This window comes from Cherax quadricarinatus, chromosome 80 (genome assembly GCF_038502225.1).
Source record: "Cherax quadricarinatus isolate ZL_2023a chromosome 80, ASM3850222v1, whole genome shotgun sequence".
NCBI classification, from domain to species: domain Eukaryota; kingdom Metazoa; phylum Arthropoda; class Malacostraca; order Decapoda; family Parastacidae; genus Cherax; species Cherax quadricarinatus.
The window spans coordinates 18,417,342-18,432,875 of record NC_091371.1 but is presented as its reverse complement, the minus strand read 5'-3'; the positions used below and the strand labels follow the sequence as shown (position 1 = coordinate 18,432,875).

Sequence of the window (15,534 nt, the reverse complement as noted above, 5' to 3'; positions counted from 1 at the left end):
TGGATTCCAAACGATCGTAGAGGGGACGGTTGAGGAACCTTGGATAGAGCGGACAGTCTGACAACCCTGTGGGCTGGAGTTGCCACCAGATGGCGGGCAGGTGGTCTAGGCCTTGTGACAGGAATTACCAAATGCTGGTATAGCATGCTTGCTGTTTAGGAATTTAAGTGGTAACTGCTTTAACAGGCAGCAGGCATGTGCCGTGCATGTTAGTTTAATATGTTTATTATGCACCCCATACCCATCCTGTGGGCGGTAGTCAAAAGATTAGAGGTACATAATGGGTCCAGGCTCAAGAAATCGTAATGGTCTAGTGGCTAACGCGACGGGCTGGAGTTTTGAGACTATGACCGCGGGTTCAATCCCGGCCGGGGGTATGGTTTATGGGTCCAGGGACTGGACTCCAAACATGTTAGATGAGGGTGAATAGATACACCGTTTTAAGAGTCTGACGTGCTGCTGGAGTGTCAGTAAGGCAGCATTTCTGAAGGTATTCAGGTCCGGTTGGACTAGTCCTATTTTTTTTTTTTTATTATCACACTGGCCGATTCCCACCAAGGCAGGGTGGCCCGAAAAAGAAAAACTTTCACCATCATTCACTCCATCACTGTCTTGCCAGAAGGGTGCTTTACACTACAGTTTTTAAACTGCAACATTAACACCCCTCCTTCAGAGTGCAGGCACTGTACTTCCCATCTCCAGGACTCAAGTCCGGCCTGCCGGTTTCCCTGAATCCCTTCATAAATGTTACTTTGCTCACACTCCAACAGCACGTCAAGTATTAAAAACCATTTGTCTCCATTCACTCCTATCAAACACGCTCATGCATGCCTGCTGGAAGTCCAAGCCCCTCGCACACAAAACCTCCTTTACCCCCTCCCTCCAACCTTTCCTAGGCCGACCCCTACCCCGCCTTCCTTCCACTACAGACTGATACACTCTTGAAGTCATTCTGTTTCGCTCCATTCTCTCTACATGTCCGAACCACCTCAACAACCCTTCCTCAGCCCTCTGGACAACAGTTTTGGTAATCCCGCACCTCCTCCTAACTTCCAAACTACGAATTCTCTGCATTATATTCACACCACACATTGCCCTCAGACATGACATCTCCACTGCCTCCAGCCTTCTCCTCGCTGCAACATTCATCACCCACGCTTCACACCCATATAAGAGCGTTGGTAAAACTATACTCTCATACATTCCCCTCTTTGCCTCCAAGGACAAAGTTCTTTGTCTCCACAGACTCCTAAGTGCACCACTCACTCTTTTTCCCTCATCAATTCTATGATTCACCTCATCTTTCATAGACCCATCCGCTGACACGTCCACTCCCAAATATCTGAATACGTTCACCTCCTCCATACTCTCTCCCTCCAATCTGATATTCAATCTTTCATCACCTAATCTTTTTGTTATCCTCATAACCTTACTCTTTCCTGTATTCACCTTTAATTTTCTTCTTTTGCACACCCTACCAAATTCATCCACCAATCTCTGCAACTTCTCTTCAGAATCTCCCAAGAGCACAGTGTCATCAGCAAAGAGCAGCTGTGACAACTCCCACTTTGTGTGTGATTCTTTATCTTTTAACTCCACGCCTCTTGCCAAGACCCTCGCATTTACTTCTCTTACAACCCCATCTATAAATATATTAAACAACCACGGTGACATCACACATCCTTGTCTAAGGCCTACTTTTACTGGGAAAAAATTTCCCTCGTCTAGTCCTAATGGTAAGAAAATACAGTAACTGCTCTCTGGAGGGGTGGGGATGTTGTCCGGAGGCTCATTTGAATTGTGTTGTCGACTATTGAAGGAATGATGCTAAATATTTTTTTTTATATACGTATTTTTTTTTTTTGGGGGGGGAGGGGGGGTCACCCTACCGAATAAAAAAAATAACTTTTCAGATCAAAATTTACTGTTGGTCAAACAGCAAGGTCATGCAGCTGCACCACCACCACGAGATATACCACTAAAAACATTAAATATCGTCATCAATGGCATAAGCCGACAAGAGGCAATTTTAAAAGGCACATTTACCAGGGAAGACTATACGAGGTTCCACGTAGAAGACCCCACAATGGTGCTTCATCAAGTACCACCGAGGGTCAAACTTCCTATAATACAGGTTTTCCCCATCTAAAGCCCTCTAGCATTCTTATATCCGGCACTGGACTTCTTGGTTACTTTAAAACGTCATCAATGTCAGGAACTATCGCTCTCAGACTGGCTGCAACAAGCGTGTGGAGCAGCCTCTCAACCTGGAATAATTATAATAATCAAAATCAACCTGGAATAAAAAGTTGTAGTGTACGACCAAGTGCTTCTCACATTCAAGACCACTGCGCCCAACACAATAAGAGATAAATTCATGATGTCGCTTAACTTGGCTAAAAAGCTATAAATACTCCTGGTCCAGATTAAAACAGGAAAAACAAACATACGAACTTGGTGTAACACGTACCGGAAAACTACAAGTACCATACCGGCTCTTTGGACCGTTCAGGGAATATTTTTCATTATTTTTAAATAAATATATACTAGCATACAAATGTATTAATATATTGATGAAAGACAGTTTTAGACAATATTTACATATATAAATGCATGCAAATAGTTATAAAATTGCAAAAATAAATCAGAAATTGCACGAAATCTTTAAATTATATATTTATCTAAATTTCTCAAGTGAAGGACGGGTAGGCCAGTGGAAGGCCTCGATCAGGTGACCAAAAGTTCCAGTGGCAGGTCATCATATGACAGACCCGCGTCAGTGGAGCCTGTTTCATGAATAATCTTGCCTGTCAAAAAAATTATATGCATCAATAAAAGGAGTTTAGACAAATTAGACACATGTGCAACTCTTGGGTATCTTTACTGAGGAAACGTTTCGCCACACAGTGGCTTCATCAGTCCATACAAAGGAGAATCGTGAAGAACAGGAGGAGAATGAGAATGAGGTAATCAGTCCCTCAACCTTGAGTCGATGTGGTCTGTCCATCAATCTTCACCAGCGTCAAGGACCATTTAGGTACTCTCTGCATGACGTTCAGACAACCGCGGGAACTAAGAAGCCAGGAAGACCATTCAGCCTCTCGCTTCATGACGTTCCCTACATATCAAGCCCAAAACACTGCGATGCCCTCAAATAACGTGATAAACAATATAGCCTGGAACCACTGTCCAATCTTGCTGGAGTCGAGGCTCGCCTGTAAGTTGTGCTCCACACGTGACAGCATCCATGACTAAATGAGTGTGCCAGGTGTGCAAGGTCACATACTGCCTCTCTCACACCAGTAACCGCTTAATATCCTTCATACATTACCTGGAGTTTACCGGGAGTTCCGGGGGTCAACGCCCCCGCGGCCCGGTCTGTGACCAGGCCTCCTGATCAACCAGGCTGTTGCTGCTGGCTGCACGCAAACCAACGTACGAGCCACAGCCCGGCTGATCAGGAACTGACTTTAGGTGCTTGTCCAGTGCCAGCTTGAAGACTGCCAGGGGTCTGTTGGTAATCCCCCTTATGTATGCTGGGAGGCAGTTGAACAGTCTCGGGCCCCTGTCACGTGCTAGTGACACCCCTGCTTTTCATTGGGGGGATGTTGCATCGTCTGCCAAGTCTTTTGCTTTCGTAGCGAGTGATTTTCGTGTGCAAGTTCGGTACTAGTCCCTCTAGGATTTTCCAGGTGTATATAATCATGTATCTCTCCCTCCTGCGTTCCAGCGAATACAGGTTTAGGAACCTCAAGCGCTCCCAGTAATTGAGGTGTTTTATCTCCGTTATGCGCGCCGTGAAGGTTCTCTGTACATTTTCTAGGTCAGGAATTTCACCTGCCTTGAAAGGTGCTGTTAGTGTGCAGCAATATTCCAGCCTAGATAGAACAAGTGACCTGAAGAGTGTCATCATGGGCTTGGCCTCCCTAGTTTTGAAGGTTCTCATTATCCATCCTGTCATTTTTCTAGCATAATTCTTTTCTAACACATTCCCATAATTGATGCACTAAATTAGTTTATTACTTTATTCCATGAAATCTGCAGTCATTTGCAATACTAAATTTGTCATAGCTATTTTCGTGTATTTTTTATAACACTATTGATATTTTTATCAAATATTAACAAAGTTCTTCACTAGTCCTGAGTCCTCTTTGGGACACATGCAAAATGCATCATATTTCGAAATGTACAACAGATGGAAAAACGTTGAAGAGCAAAACATGTCTTAGAAAGAGCTAAATAATCACGTTTAAAAAGGATTTAGAAATCCATCCTTAAAATTCATGCTGAATATTAAATGCCAGTGTCCAACGATGCTTGGAGAGGACTGGTGCGTCGACGGAGGTCTGGTGCGTGGAGTGTGGTGTTACAGTGATGGACATCGCTGGTGTAAGGAGAACCTTGTGGTCTTACTGTCGTTAAGGGACCACGTGATCCCTCCCCTGGCTGGCTGGATCTCTGGCTGTAGGAGTCTACTGAATTAAGGATGCAAATACCTTCCGGTACATCATTGGTAAAAACTTGCATCCCGCAATTGATCGATCTCTCTTAACTGAGAGAATATGTTAAGACAAATATATGATAGATAAACTAGCAGGCGACAGTAGCACCTGCCTAGCATGATACACTAGCAGGCGACAGTAGCACCTGCCTAGCATGATACACTAGCAGGCGACAGTAGCACCTGCCTAGCATGATACACTAGCAGGCGACAGTAGCACCTGCCTAGCATGATACACTAGCAGGCGACAGTAGCACCTGCCTAGCATGATACACTAGCAGGCGACAGTAGCACCTGCCTAGCATGATACACTAGCAGGCGACAGTAGCACCTGCCTAGCATGATACACTAGCAGGCGACAGTAGCACCTGCCTAGCATGATACACTAGCAGGCGACAGTAGCACCTGCCTAGCATGATACACTAGCAGGCGACAGTAGCACCTGCCTAGCATGATACACTAGCAGGCGACAGTAGCACCTGCCTAGCATGATACACTAGCAGGCGACAGTAGCACCTGCCTAGCATGATACACTAGCAGGCGACAGTAGCACCTGCCTAGCATGATACACTAGCAGGCGACAGTAGCACCTGCCTAGCATGATACACTAGCAGGCGACAGTAGCACCTGCCTAGCATGATACACTAGCAGGCGACAGTAGCACCTGCCTAGCATGATACACTAGCAGGCGACAGTAGCACCTGCCTAGCATGATACACTAGCAGGCGACAGTAGCACCTGCCTAGCATGATACACTAGCAGGCGACAGTAGCACCTGCCTAGCATGATACACTAGCAGGCGACAGTAGCACCTGCCTAGCATGATACACTAGCAGGCGACAGTAGCACCTGCCTAGCATGATACACTAGCAGGCGACAGTAGCACCTGCCTAGCATGATACACTAGCAGGCGACAGTAGCACCTGCCTAGCATGATACACTAGCAGGCGACAGTAGCACCTGCCTAGCATGATACACTAGCAGGCGACAGTAGCACCTGCCTAGCATGATACACTAGCAGGCGACAGTAGCACCTGCCTAGCATGATACACTAGCAGGCGACAGTAGCACCTGCCTAGCATGATACACTAGCAGGCGACAGTAGCACCTGCCTAGCATGATACACTAGCAGGCGACAGTAGCACCTGCCTAGCATGATACACTAGCAGGCGACAGTAGCACCTGCCTAGCATGATACACTAGCAGGCGACAGTAGCACCTGCCTAGCATGATACACTAGCAGGCGACAGTAGCACCTGCCTAGCATGATACACTAGCAGGCGACAGTAGCACCTGCCTAGCATGATACACTAGCAGGCGACAGTAGCACCTGCCTAGCATGATACACTAGCAGGCGACAGTAGCACCTGCCTAGCATGATACACTAGCAGGCGACAGTAGCACCTACCCGGAGGTTATTCCGGGGATCAACGCCCCCGCGGCCCGGTCCATGACCAGGCCTCCCGATGGATCAAGGCCTGATCAACTAGGCTGTTACTGCTGGTCGCACGCAGTCCAACGTACGAGCCACAGCCCGGCTGATCCGGCACTGACTTTAGGTATCTGTCCAGCTCTCGAAGGCAGCCAGCGGTTTATTGGCAATTCCCCTAATGCTTGATGGGAGGCTGTTGAACAGTTTTGGGCCCCGGACACTTATGGTGTTTTCCCTTAGTGTACCAATGGCGCCCCTACTTTTTATTGGGGGCATTTTGCATCGCCTGCCCAGTCTTTTACTTTCGTAGGGAGTGATTTCTGTGTGGAGATTTGGGACCATTCCTTCCAAGATTTTCCAAGTGTAGATTATGATATATCTCTCCCTCCTGCGTTCCAACGAGTACAAGTCAAGTGCTTCCAAGCGTTCCCAGTAGTTAAGGTGCTTGACAGAACTTATACGTGCAGTAAAGGATCTCTGTACACTCTCTAGATCTGCGATTTCACCTGCTTTGAATGGAGATGTTAATGTACAGCAGTATTTCAGCCTAGAGAGAACAAGTGATTTGAAAAGGATCATCATGGGCTTGGCATCTCTCGTTTTGAAAGTTCATTATCCATCCTATCATTTTCTTTGCACGTGCGATCGTGGCACTGTTGTGATCCTTGAAAGTGAGATCCTTAGACATTACTACTCCCAGGTCCCTTACATTATTTTTCCGCTCTATTGTATGGCCGGAGTCAGTAGTATACTCTGTTCTAGTTATTATCTCCTCCAGTTTTCCATAACGTAGTTGGAATTTGTCCTCATTGAACATCATATTGTTTACAGTTGCTCACTGGAAAACTTTGTTTGTATCTTCTTGGAGGTTAACCGCGTCCTCAGCAGATGACAGCCTCATGCAGATCCTAGTATCATCCGCAAAGGATGATACGGTGCTGTGGTGTATATCTCTGTTTATGTCTGATATGAGGATAAGGAATAAGATGGGGGCGAGTACTGTGCCTTGTGGAACAGAGCTCTTCACTATGGCAGCCTCCGATTTAACTCTGTTGACCACTACTCTTTGTGTTCGATTTGTTAGGAAGTTGAAGATCCATCTCCCCACTTTCCCAGTTATTCCTTTAGCACGTATTTTATGGGCTATTACGCCATGATCGCATTTGTCAAATGCTTTTGCAAAGTCTGTGTATATTACATCTGCATTCTGATTTTCTTCCAGTGCATCCAAGGCCATGTCATAGTGATCCAGTAGTTGTGAGAGGCAGGAGCGACCTGCCCTGAGCCCATGTTGCCCTGGATTGTGCAGATTTTGGGAATCCAGGTTATTTGCAATCCTGCTTCTTAGCACTCTTTCAAAGATTTTTATGATGTGGGACGTCAGAGCTATTGGTCTATAGTTCTTAGCTAATGCTTTGCTGCCACCTTTATGGAGTGGGGCTATATCCGTTGTTTTAAGTGACTGGAATTTCACCCATGTCCAAGCTCCTCCTCCATAGTGTACTTAGGGCACGCGAGAGGGGTTTCTTGCAGTTCTTAATGAAAACAGAGTTCCACGAGTCTGGGCCCGGGGCTGAGTGCATAGGCATGTTGTCAATGGCTTTTTCGAAATCTATCGGAGTTAGGGTAATGTCGGAAATCTGGCATACATTTATGGAGTTTTGAGGCTCATTCATGAAGAAATCATTTGGGTCGTCGATCCTCAGACCGATTAGTGGTTCACTAAACACAGTCGTACTGGGATTTCAATATTTCACTCATTTCCTTGTTGTCATCTAAGTCCCATCCTGTCTGAGTAAGGGCCCGATACTAGATGTGGTATTTGCTTTGTTTTTGGCATATGAAAAGAAATATTTTGAATTTCTTTCAATTTCACTAATAGCTTTAAGCTCCTCCTGCCTCTCCTGGTTCCTGTAAGAGTCATTTAGCTTAAGTTCGATAGTTTCCACTTCCCTGGTCAGCGCCTCCTTTCGTGTATCAGATATTCTAGCACTCCTGAGGAGCTCAGCGACTCTTCGTAGTCTTCTGTAGAGGGAGCGTCTTTTTCTCTCCAGTTTACTCCTGCTCTTCTTCTTTCTTAGGGGAATATGCCTAGAACATGCTTCGGCTACCAGGAAGTTGATCCTTTCAAGGCACTGGTTTGGATCCATGTCATTTAAGATATCTTCCCAACATGTTTCGTTTAGGACATGGTTTACCTGGTCCCAGTTGATGTTCTTATTGTTGAAGTTGTATTTTGTGAAGACACCTTCACAGGTACATGCATTCTGCTGATCAGGACCCCTATGCATGTACGTCTGGACTTCGATTAGATTGTGATCGGAATTAGTTGTTTTTGATATTCTTATGTCTCTTATCAGGTCCTCATTATTTGTGAAGATAAGGTCAAGTGTGTTTTCTAGTCTTGTTGGCTCCACTATCTGCTGGCTTAAGGTGTGTTTTTCGCAGAGACTTAGTAGCTCATGTGTGTGTGTGTGTGTGACCTTTCATCTGCGCTACCTCCGGGGATTGTTTCAGCTATAACATTATTTGCTACATTCTTCCATTTTGTATGCCTTAGGTTGAAATCACCAAACAGTAAGATGTTTGGGGATGGAGCTGGAAGGTTTTCCAAACAGTAATCAATTTTCAGTAGCTGTTCCTTGAACTGTTGTGAGGTTGCATCTGGTGGCTTGTATACAACCACAATGACTAGGTTTTGGTTCTCGATCTTTATTGATAGAACTTCAACTACCTCATTTGTGGTGTTCAGCAACTCCGTGCAGATGAGGGACTCTGACATACAGGCCAACCCCCCCTTGTTGCCTGTTCATTCTGTCGCATCTAAAAAGGTTGTAACCACTTATCCATATTTCACTGTCAAAGTGATCTTTTGTGCGAGTCTCTGTGAAGGCTGCAAACATTGCATTAGACTCCTCTAGAAGTCCACTGATAAAAGGTATTTTGTTGTTGGTGGATGGCTTAAGGCCCTGTATATTAGCAAATATGAACGAGGTTGTATTCTGTGTTTGTTGGGGGGATTTTGTTATCATGCCTAGCATGATACACTAGCAGGTGACAGTAGCACCTGCCTAGCATGATACACTAGCAGGTGATAGTAGCACCTGCCTAGCATGATACAGTAGCACCTGCCTAGCATGGTACAGTAGCACCTGCCTAGCATGATACACAAGCAGGTGATAGTAGCACCTGCCTAGCACGATACACAAGCAGGTGATAGTAGCACCTGCCTAGCATGATACACAAGCAGGTGATAGTAGCACCTGCCTAGCATGATACACAAGCAGGTGATAGTAGCACCTGCCTAGCATGATACACAAGCAGGTGATAGTAGCACCTGCCTAGCATGATACACAAGCAGGTGATAGTAGCACCTGCCTAGCACGTGCTAGTTAACCTACTACACTGCTCCTGTATTCATATCTTTCTAAAGTATTACAATCATGGGGAAGCGCTAAGTCCATCCCTGCCATACAGCAGCAGGATAATAGATTTAATTGTAAGTGGACGGAATGCCAACTGTTCTGACGAAGACGTCTTCAGTATCAACGTCTTTCCCAGCTTCTTTCAAAGTGTCTTGTGTAATATTTAATACATTTAAAGAGATGGTTCAACTTTATACTGTGTAATTCATTGGTTATTACTAAAAATTAATAGTAATTTTCTTAAGACCCACCACTCCTAGGTGTGACACTACCCCTGCCTGTGGCACACAACACCCCTGGCTGTAGCACTACCCCTGGCTGTGACACGCCACCTGGCTGTGACACACCACCCCCCTGGCTGTGACACACACCGCCCCCCCCCCTGGCTGTGACACACACCGCCCCCCCTGGCTGTGACACACCACCCCCTTGGCTGTGACACACACCACCCCCCTGGCTGTGACACACCACCCCCTTGGCTGTGACACACACCGCCCCCCCCCCCCTGGCTGTGACACACACCGCCCCCCCCCCTGGCTGTGACACACACCGCCCCCCCCTGGCTGTGACACACACCGCCCCCCTGGCTGTGACACTACACTGCTCACACACACACCAAGGTCACATCACCAGAAAATAAAATTGTGGTGAAGGAATTTGATACGGACACCAGCAAGTTCGTAGTCCTTCACAGAGAACTCGCGAGAATGTGGGGGGAAAGGGGGAGGGAATAAGAAATAAGGGATGGCTGTCCTGCCCCACAGGCTGTGATGGCCCTCTGAAGAAGATTGAGAGGACAGAAGCTGCAAATCCTACTGAAGGATTTATTTGTTTAATCTCCCACCCCATCATATTTTTATTTCTCTAACATCTGGGATTATCGTTGTGAATCTCTGCACCATCTCCAGTTTCTTGACGTACTTTATAAAGTTTGGGTTCCCTAGTGGTGCTGCATACTCAATGATGGGTCTGATACGTGTCGTATATAAGGTTATGAGCGACTCAAGATTCCTAAACATTAATCTTGAATTCGCCAGACGCGCATTCGCTTCAGAGGTTATTCTAACTGTAGTTCGTTAATCGATATACTCTGCATTTTGGCTACCGCTAGGTACTAGCTACTAACGGTAGCTAAAATGGCGAAATACTGCTAGGTACTAGCGGTAGGCAAAATACCAAGTATATCGACAAACGCACTACCATCACAATAACCTCTAAAGCGAATGCGAATCTGGCGTATTCCAGATTAACTTTTAGGAAACTGAGTCGCTCATAATCTTATATAGACACATATCAGGCCCATCATTGAGTATGCAGCACCACTAGGAAACCCAAACTTTATAGAGTACGTCAAGAAACTGGAGATGGTGCCGAGATTAGCAACGATAATCCCGGATGTTAGAGTAATAAACTACGAGGGGAGATTAAACTAAATCTGACTGACTACATTAGAGGCTAGATGCATCAGTGGAAACACAACAGTAACGTACAAAATTAACAGGACTTTACAGGGTAGACAAGACTATTTATAATGGCGCCTTCTCTGTCTTCTTACACTCCTCCATATCTTATCTTACGCTTTCTCTTTCTCATCCTCTCCTCGTGGCAATCATGAATAGAAATGAAATCGAGACAAACATTCGCAGCCACATAACAGACAGCAGACAGTGGCAGCAGCCACACAAACAGCAGACAATGGCAGCAGCCACACAACAGACAGCAGACAGTGGCAGCAGCCACACAAACAGCAGACAATGGCAGCAGCCACACAACAGACAGCAGACACAAACATCCTCAGCAGGACAGGCTTCACACACACGGGGATACATTTTCCTGGATGTGATAAACACTGAAGCCCTCTACGGCACACTGAAAATAATTGTCTGGCTGAGCAATGCTCGGGCACGTGGGTGGGTGGGTGGGTGGATGGATGGATGGATGGATGGATGGATGGATGGATGGATGGATGGATGGATAGGGTGGGTGGATGGACGGGATGGATGCAGGTTTGTCTGGGAAGGTGGACTGGCAGGTAGGACTAAATTGTTAAGTGTTTTAAAGCACTTTTAACCAACTGTCATATTTAGTGCTTAAGGCACTGATAAAATAAACTAATATCGTAACAGTACAATCTTAGCACTAAGGCAGATAAGAGTGTGTGGGAAACGGTCAGGTTGCGGTACTAGGGTTGAAAACAGTAATCATCATAAAGTTAGAAATAAAGACAATGGATCAGATCAACAAACAAAGAGACAACAGAGGACAGCGAAAGACTAGCTCCCTGAAGGTTTACTATACTAATAGCAGGAGTGTAAGAAATAAGATGGATGAGCTAAGATTAATTGCAAGTGCAGGAAGCATATATATTATTGCTATAATAGAGACCTGGCGCAATCTGAAAGATAGAGAAAAGCCTTCTGAATGCCACATATAAGGCTATAAATTATTCCACACTGATAGGTTCAGTAGGAATGGTGGAGTATCAATGTATGTCAGAGACAATTTAAACTGTTGTGTTAGACAAGATATAAAATGAGAAGCGTCAGCCACTGAATCTGTTTGGTTACAGCTTCTCGAGGGCCGTGAAAAACTAATCTTGGGTGCGAGATAGGCCCCCAAACCTTGTTAGGGAGTGCAGTAAACTTCCATGGAACGAAATTCGTAAGGCATCCACATACAAAAATGTTGTGCTAATGGGAGATTTTAGCTTTAGACAAACTGACTGGAGCAATCTGACATGAAATTTAGAGTCAAGCGACTTTCTTGATACGATTCAGCATTGTTTTTTAAACCAGTGTGACAGAACCAACTAGAGAAATGACCTGCTTGACTTGGATCTTGCCAGCAGGAAATCAATAATTATCTTGAGGTTCATGAGTTGGGGAAAGTGATCACAAATCACTCAGTTTTAATATATCATGGAATTACTCTAATAATGGCAATCAAATCTCTGTTCCTGACTTCCGCTTGGCTGATTTCATAGGACTGAGAAATTACTTCGGTGGGCTAAACTGGAATGACTTGACTATGGGGTCAGGTAGGTGGTGATGGTTGCCAATATGACGTTTTCCAGAGCATGGTTCTAGCTGCTCAGACAACTTATGTTCCGAATAGGGAAATCAGATCAAACAAAAATGATCCTAAATAGATAAACAATAGATTACAACATCTCATTGGTCAAAAGAGAGGCATATATAGGCGAATCAAAGGAGGAGAGAGGCAGTTAAGAACTCAATATATTTAGTTAAAGAGGGAAATAAAAAAGGGAATAAGAAAAGCAAAGAGAGATTATGAGGTTAAAGTTGCAAGGGAATCGAAGACTAATCTAAAAGGATTCTTTCAGGTATACAGAAGCAAGATTAAGGACAAGATAGGCCCACTCAAAAGTACTGTGTAGAATTTTTAACACTTCCTCGGTTTTTACACAGGAAGATACTATCGATATTCCAGAAATAATAAATTATGTAGAACAGGACGATAATCAACTATGCACGATTAAGGTCTCAAGTGACATGGTTCTTAGACAAATAGATAAATTAAAACCTAAGAGACCCCGGGGCCCTGATGAATTGTACGCAAGGGTTCTAAAGGAATGTCAAGAGGAGCTTAGCAAACCTTTGGCTAATCTTTTCAACATATTACTACAAACTGGCATAGTGCCAGTAAGTGGAAAATGGCAACTGTGATACCTATTTTCAAAGCAGGTGACAGGTCCTTAGCTTCAAACCTATAAACCTAACTTCCACAGTGGGGAAAATTTATGGAATCAATTTCCGAGGCAATTAGTAGCCATCTTGAAAAACAAATTTACCAACAAATCTCAGCACGGTTTTACAAAAGGGCGTTCCTGCCTTGGGAATTTATTAGCTCTTTTCACTAAGGTATTTGAGGCGGTAGATCATGGTAATGAATATGATATTGCATATATGAACTTCAGCAAGGCTTTTGATGGTAGAATTAAGAGTCCTTAACTTGGAAGAGAAAATGTAAGGGCCGGAGACTATAGAGAAGAGGGATGATAGTAGGGGCAGTAATAAGGAAAGAAAGAGGGCAGAGGTGTCCAGAAAGGACAAAGTCAGTAGCGGAAATGTTTTCTACATGGAGATTAAGGTGGTGGTGGTGGTAAGAGAAGTGAAATGGTGAAAATAAATTCGGAGGACAAAGTAATGGAAGAAAGAGGGAGGTCACTGATTATCCGTGGAGGCTGAAGATGGCCCAGGAATTAAGAGGTGGAAAGAAGACGAACAAGAGAGTACATCGCTCATCGACTGCATGGGAGGACAGGAAGAGAGAAAGCAGATGGTAGAGTTTCAGAGGGTTAGGAGTATTCCATAGCAAAAACTCTGTCAAACTAACCTTTAAAGCTCAGGACAGGAGTTTATGACAACAAGCACATGACCACACGGCGCTATACTGACGCTACACTCTTATGTACTAAACTTATGAACTCCAGATGCAACCCCAAACACTTTCCCAGCTGGCTCAACTCTGGACCAGCCCCAACTTCCCAAACACAAACATTAACAGTAATCCCTTCCCCCCCTTTACCATTCCACACCCTCCACCTAACTGCCTACAATCATATCCCTAATCCCTCCTTCCCCGAGAGTAGTATGCACACCATGAAGGTAACACTAATGCTGTTAGCTGATTCTTGTATGTTAGTCCTCTTAAGTCCTGGGAATGGGGATAGGAAGGGCAGGTTGAGGTAGCATGAGAATCGGGATAGGCAGTAACATGATACCCACAGTATGTCTATACCCAGACAATGCCACTCTCTCCTACCAACTATAACTTGTAAGTTTAATTTAGTTAAGAAGCCTCTATACACTAGTGTATTATACCACCTTTTAAATATTTAAGCTAAGCTAGAGTTAGACAGTAATTTAGTTTAGTATCTACAATTACCTTTCTCAGCCTACAGAATTATCATGAGGGAGCGCTAAACCTGTAGGGATTATACAGCTCCTGGGGGGGTATGGAAGGCATTCGGGCTCAATTCAGGGAACTGGAGCACAGATCCAATTCCCTAGATCAAGAGCCCCTCACCAGCATCAAGGAACCTGCCTTAAGGGGTCAGCCAACACATACTGACAACAGAGCCCCACCACACAAGTTAGGAAGGGGCTGTCCCCACACTATACAAAAAAAAAAAAAAAAAAAGCCGTTTGAGTGAAAAGGCAGGCTACCAAACTAATTATGCCGATTCATTAACAATCTAGTTAAAAAGATCTACTTACCCTACACTAGGCTAGTAAAGTGCTCTAACATTCGCTAATACATTACAATGTGAATTAGGTAACACTTCACGGTCAACTTATATACTGAGGCGGCATCTTCTCTCCTACATAAAAGTCGGGTTGAACCAGTGACTACAAGTATCTCACAGTGTTCATAATTGAGATTGTCTACGGACTCCATACCTCATGATGGTTAGCGCCTGTTGACAGTACTTCAAATGCACATTTAAGTTAATGGAGCTGGCCACATGTAAAGGGTCTCCCATCACACCCTATCAGTTCATCAGAGATACACCTACACCCGGCATGCACTGCCCTGTGTAGATAGAGGCGAGTGATCCAGTTATCTAGAAATGGGAAAGCAGGATTCTTGGACTGGATTAAACTAATGACTTGATTGGATCAATAACCAGCCATACTCCTACACACCCTCTATTGTACACTGCCTTGTATGGGCCTGTAGGCCTTCTGCAGTGTTCCTCTATTCTTATAGGTAACACCATAATCCCGTCACTACCACCATGAAGGTAATAATAGGATGCTTCTCGCCAAAGATTTACAAACTATCTTCCTTTTTTATCGACACCTGTTGAGGGTGTAACAGCTATAATAACCCACCCATCTTGATGTTATACTTCTACTGACTAGCAAGTATGTAGGCCCGCCCACCCATCCATTATGTTGGTGTAGCAATTGTAAAAACCGCCCACCCTACCACCCACACATGACAGCGTAGCAGTTATAACCACCACCCATACACCCACCCACCCAGACCATGTCCACTTCCCTCCCTCATAGTCAATGGGAAGCGCTAAACCTGCACGAATTACAGCGGCTAGGGATCTAGATTCCTTGGATCACGAGCCCATCACAGTCATCAAGTCAGACATTTCGAACATACACTTCACAATCAATATTGTCACTCCTGAACCCGTG

The 15,534-nt window shown here is 44.8% G+C and overlaps 1 protein-coding gene across 7 annotated transcripts in view; it reads right to left on the bottom strand.

Moving 5' to 3' along the window:
* Positions 1 to 15,534, bottom strand: part of LOC128702370 (ras-related and estrogen-regulated growth inhibitor) — a 102,120-nt gene that overhangs the window by 53,533 nt on the left and 33,053 nt on the right. For 5 of the 7 annotated variants that reach the window (XM_070102207.1, XM_053796611.2, XM_053796606.2 and 2 more), the window contains exon 2: positions 2,047 to 2,267. The exons of the other annotated variants lie outside the window; for them this stretch is intronic. The gene's annotated coding sequence lies outside the window, so the exon portion shown is untranslated. The remainder of the gene's footprint in view (positions 1 to 2,046; positions 2,268 to 15,534) is intronic. 7 annotated transcript variants of the gene reach the window in all.